We start from the raw sequence: 6,000 nt of genomic DNA, 5'->3' as shown, positions 1-6,000 counted from the left end.
ACCTACAATGGTAGATAGGGGAAGTTAGAATAGAAAATATCAAAGTGAGCGAGCACTAGGTGCACAAGATAGTCAGGATATTTAGTAAGGGCAGTTGTGGCCTCATCAAGGAGGAAAGTGGAGTTAGTCTCCTATGGGCACTCTCTAAGTAGGGGAATCAGTGGTAGTCTAGGACCAGGTAAGAAGGACACCAAGGCTTTAGGCCAGGATTTGGATGGAAAAAGGGTCCTAACCTGGAAGAGTGGAGGGGTATCACCCTGAAGATATCGGGCCACTATTGGAGAGTGGGGGGATACGGGTGGAGTATATACCAGACAACTAGGTGGTTAGGTGGAATCCAAGATCCTAAGGAAGGTGTGCCAGGTGTTGGACTGTATGTAACTGAATGTGTCTGAAGAAGTATTTACTGGAGTGAGTAAAGTATGCCCCTGGTGTGCATGTAAATAAAAGTCTTCTGTTCAACTTTTCCATCGAGTTCCGTGTGGTGAGTAACAGTTGGGTTTACTTCCCCTTAAAAATCTGGAAGCCCCTCCCACATATCATTGGCCTTCTTCAGGGGAAAGCCCTTGCCTAGGCTTCTCCTTTACTGGATAGAGATGACCCCTTGGTGCACGACTCCACTGCTGTTCTGACCATGTTTTGCCAGATCTTTGATGCTCCCGTTTGCAAACTTAATGCCTCTGATAGGCTCATGAGGATACTTCAATGATCCAGTATTCGATCTCCGAATATGCCATTAACTGCTGCTGAAGTATCCTGGAACAAAAAGGCCTTTGTGGCAGCTTTCTGGAGGGGGCAAAATGAGCTGATAACACTACTACTACTACTACTACTACTGCATTTGAAGAATTATTTATCTTCATTATCAAGATAGATTCCAGAATGAGGGAGAAATCCTCTCTTAAGTTTCAAAACCACAACCCTGTTACCCCAACTCCTCTTGGGACTGAATTTCCTGCTTCTGTTACTCATTCTCTGCCGGTACAGGATGAACCTATGCAGATTGGAGGATCACATTTAATAGCTGAGGAGAGAACGCGTAGGAGAACTGCAGGACTCTATGCATTGTGGCCTCGCCGGCACCTTATTAGATCCTGTCCAACCAGACCTCAGCATCTGGGAAACGCCCCAGCCTAGGTGTGAGGGGGGAGTCTCCCCTAGGCAAGATTTCTGCACTCCCAACTACCTTCGGTTATCCGATGCTTCTCCCTGCTTCCCTCTCTATCCTGTCTGACACATTTTTCTGTCAAGTTTTGGAGATTCTAGGAAATTTTATTGACAAGTCTTTTGCCAAGTCTTGTGGCTTGAGTCCATTGCCCCTCAAGATTCCTCTTTCTGCCAGTGCTGTGGATGGCAGGCCAATTTCTCCAGGAGTTCTAAGTTGTATTGGCAGTCTTCATGAAGAGGAGATCTCCTTCTTGATTAGGGATGGGCGAATAAATTTGCGTCGAATTTCTGCGTTTCACCGCGGGCAAATTTTTCACGAAATTTCGGTAAAAATTCGCCTTGTGACTCGTTTCTCCGCGTGTCGAAATTTTCGTCGCGCGACAAGCCGCGCCGCCGCTAATGCGCGTAAAAAAAAAAGACGCACGACACTGAACGTCACCCACAGCAGCCAATAAGATGTGAGCCATCCCTGAGCCATCCCACTGTCTATATAAGGAGCTGCAGAGGCGGCCATTACTCGTGGCGTTTCTGGTAGAGGTAGAGAGAGCAGGATAGTGAGAGATTTGTGTGTGATTTAGCTAGTGAAGTTTGTGTAGAGAGCTTTTTTTTTTTCTGAGTCAGTGCAAGTGGAGGTTGTGGATTTCAGTTTACTGTTTTCCCTCTTCTGCTTGCCTGCTCACCACCCAATAGCCCTTTTTAGGGCTAACTGTCTTTGTCTTTGTCTGTGCTGGTGTGTGTACTCCTTGTGGGTGCACACTTCTGCTGAGGGGATTTAGTTGAGGGTTTTATTTTTTTCTCCTTTCCTTCCCCGAAATATCCAAACCCCCCCCCCCTATATATATATATTTTTTTTTAGTTTAGTTGCCCAATATGACGGGCCGTGGGAGAGGGGGGAGGGGTGGTGGGAAGAAGGGTGGGATAGGGAGGGGTGGCCGAGGAAGAGGCCGTGGTGCTGGCCGTGGGCATCCAACCCCACAACAGCCCAGCCCATGTGCCATGCCCAGTCTGGGCACTGTAGCGCACTCGCAGCACAAGCTGCCATCAAAGCAGCTGCCATCACAGCAGCAGCAGCCGCAACAACAGCAGCAGCAGCAGCCGCAACAACAGCAGCAGCAGCAGCAAATGCCACAGCAGCAGGTGGCTTTGGGTCGCAGTGGGGCAACTGGCACACGTAGGACTGTGCCAGATTTTTTTGCCACTGCTTCGCAACCCATACGCTTGCAGCAGGCAGAGGCAGTGGTAGACTGGCTGACCCAGGCTACCTCGTCTGCAGCGGGCACCAGTGAGCGGCAGGAGGTGGCATCACCTGCTAGCTCAGTGTGGGATGACACCCCATCCCTCTTATTTGATCCTGAGGTGGACTTGGGCCCAGACACCCTGGATCTTTTTGATGATCAGGCAGGAATGGGGGGGGGGCATTCATGTCTGATGAAGAGGAGGTGGTCATGTCACAGCCCACATCAGTAAGGGATATTGGGCAGGGTCCCCTTATGGCAGGGCAGCAAGTTGCTGGTGTGGGGTCAGACACCAGAATGTTGGATGTGGGTATTGATGCCATGTATGAGGCAGGGTCTGGTCTGGGGGAGGACGATGACAGGACAGACCCTGGGAGCCGGCTCCAGAGGATAACAGCAGCAGTTCAGGGGGGGAACTGTTTGTTGTTGATGAGGATGAAGAGCCGGCTCCACCGACCACTGCTAGGGGGGGCAGGCAACAGGGCAGCACTGCGCCTAGGTCCAAAGCCTATGGGCGTATGGGTGGGGACCATCCTCAACCCTCCACAGCAGGCAAGGCAGTGGCCCGCACTTCAGCAGTGTGGGCTTTTTTCACGTGCCAGGCAGAGGACCAGGCAGTAGCAGTGTGCCAGCTCTGCCGGCAGAAGGTTCGAAGGGGGCAGGCAGGGTCACATATGGGAACATCAGCTTTAAGTTCCCATATGAAACGTCATCACAGGATGACGTGGGAGCAGCACCAAAGTGGCAGGGCACCGGGTGGCAGCGGTGCTTCCTGTCCACCTCCTCCCATTCCTCAGGGAAGAGGTGCTAGCTCCCCAGACCCTGCAGAAAGCGAAGAGGATTCTGGGGCTCACAGTCGGAGGCAGCCACTGTGTAGCTCAGCCTCTTCTGCAGCCTCCTCCTCCTCAATGCGGCCCCTGTCCCGCCAGGTTTCCCTCCCCCAGTTCCTCACCCGCAAGACGCCTCTCTCCCCCAGCCACCCCCAAGTGCAGAGGCTTAATGGCTGCCTGGCAAAGCTTCTCGACAGCTAGTCGAAGCACCCCCCTTCCGACAGCTGATGGCTTGCGCTGCCCCAAACTGGCGGATCCCTTTAATCCATTATTTTGCCAGGAAGGCCGTCCCTGCCCTCCACCAGCATGTGGTGGAGAATGTGTCCCTGTCGCTGGATCATGCTGTTGGCGGCAGGGTGCACTGCACCACTGACACGTGGACCAGCAGGCATGGGCAGGGGAGGTACAAAACCTACACTGCGCACTGGGTCACCCTCATGAGTGCTGGGGAGGGTGCAAGCCGGGGCGCTCCCCTCAGGCTTCAGGTGCCTCCCCATGGGGTACAGGGCAAACCCCACATGTCCACTTCCTCCTCCTCCTCCTCCACTATGGATGAGCCACCCCTGAAGCGTCCCCGCAGCTACGCTTCAGTGCAGCACAGGCGATGTCAGGCTGTTCTGCAACTCCTCTCCCTGGGCGAGAGGAGTCATACTGCACCTGAGCTCATGGCTGCCTTCCAGACTCAGGTGCAGCGGTGGTTCACTCCCCGCCAGCTCCAAGCAGGTAACATTGTTTGCGACAATGGTCGCAACCTGCTGGCCGCCATCCACCTAGGGCACCTGACCCACATGCCTTGCTTTGCACATGTCCTCAACCTTGTGGTGCAGCGCTTCCTCAAGAGCTACCAAGGGTTGGGTGACATGCTGGAGAAGGTACGTAGGGTATGTGCCCATTTTCGCAGGTCCCTCACCGCCAGCGCGTCTTTGGCACGGATGCAGCGACAACATAGTCTGCCACCCCACCGGCTCATCTGTGACCTGCCGACGCGCTGGAATTCCACCCTGCACATGGTGGAGCACCTCGTAGAGCAGCGCTGGGTGGTCAGCAATTACCTGCTGGAGCACAGTGCCAGGGGTACTCAGGGGGCGGATTTGGGGTACTTTAGTGCAGAGCAGTGGCAGCAAATGAGGCAGCTCTGCCAAGTACTTGCCCCCTTTGAGCAGGCGACACGCTTTGTTAGCAGGGACAATGCGTGTCTTAGCGATGTGATACCCCTGGTGTTCCTCCTCAAGCGCACGTTGGATGGGCTGCTAGAGGAGGGTGACGTGCCTGAGGAGGAGGAGGAGAGTAGGCCCCGTAGGCAGGCAGAGGGGGCTGAGGAGGAAATGGTGCCCGATGAGGAGGATGAGGGAGAGGAGGACTGGGTGCCTGCGCAGCATGGGGAGCAGGGCACATGCCACCCAACCACCCCAGCTATTGTCCGTGGCTGGGAGGGTACAGAGCAGGGGCAGGTCGAGCCAGATGATCTGCTGCATCTGGAGGGCAGTCAAGAAGAGGTTGGTCGGGGGCACCTCTTTTACATGGCTGCCCATATGCAGACTTGCCTCCGAAGCGATCCCCGGGTCTGTTCTATCAAAGACCGGGAGGATTATTGGGTGGCTACTTTGCTTGACCCACGGTACAAGGGAAAGGTGGGGGAGTTCCTTGTACAACTACATCCAATTTAACTAAAGAAGAATCTACTGCCTTAGATAATTTGTCCAAAAGAAAAGATCTCGTGTTTAAGGCTGCCGACAAAGGGGGTGCAGTAGTCGTGATGTCTTTGGATTACTATACAAGAGAAATAAAGCGGTTACTGTCAGATGCAACCACATATGTTAAACTAGAGGGGGATCCCCTTAGAGATATAAAGGAAAAGATTTGTACATTGGTAGAAAATGCTAGAGAGATTAATGTCATTGATGAGAAGTTGGCACAGTATTTGTTGCAAGGGGATCCAGTGACCCCTGTGTTTTATATACTGCCCAAAATCCACAAAGATATAAGACAGCCCCCTGGGAGACCCATAGTGGCAGGGATTGACTCTATTTTCACCCCTCTAGCAAGATTTGTGGATACCATTATAAGAACTTATGTGACCTCACAGCCTTCTTATGTACAGGATACTGGAGATTTTCTTAATAAACTGGGAGTAATAGCTCTACCTGAAAAAGAGATCTGGCTCATTACAATGGATGTGGAGAGCCTCTACACCTCCATCCCACATGATGGGGGTGTGGAGGCAGTCCGGCTCTATTTGGAACACGATGAGACCCTGGAAGGGGCACAAAAGAGGTTTACATTGAGCTGTTTGGAGATTATACTCAGGTGGAACTACTTTTTGTTTATAAAGGATTTCTACCTACAATTGAAGGGCACGGTGATGGGTTCAAACGTGGCGCCTTCCTATGCCAATATTTTTATGGGAAAATTTGAAGAAAAATTCATTTATGATAATCAGCTATATGTTAGACATTGCATTAAATGGCTTCGTTATATAGATGATATTTTTTTAGTATGGGAAGGGCCACGCATGTCCTTTGAACAGTTCTTTGAGGAAATTAATTCAGCATGTGCTCATATCAAATTTACAGTACATATTGATCCTAAAAAAATAACTTTTTTGGATACAACAGTGTATGTGGCTGGAAACAGGCTCCAGACGGATTTGTTCACCAAAGAGACAGACAGGAATACTCTACTCCATTTTTTTTCCTTCCATCCTCCTCAAATAAAAAGATCATTACCTAAATCTCAATTTACTCGGATAAAGAGGATTGTATCTGATA

This window comes from Xenopus laevis, chromosome 7L, assembly GCF_017654675.1.
Source record: "Xenopus laevis strain J_2021 chromosome 7L, Xenopus_laevis_v10.1, whole genome shotgun sequence".
Taxonomy (NCBI): Eukaryota; Metazoa; Chordata; class Amphibia; order Anura; family Pipidae; genus Xenopus; species Xenopus laevis.
This window is presented reverse-complemented; position numbering follows the sequence as displayed.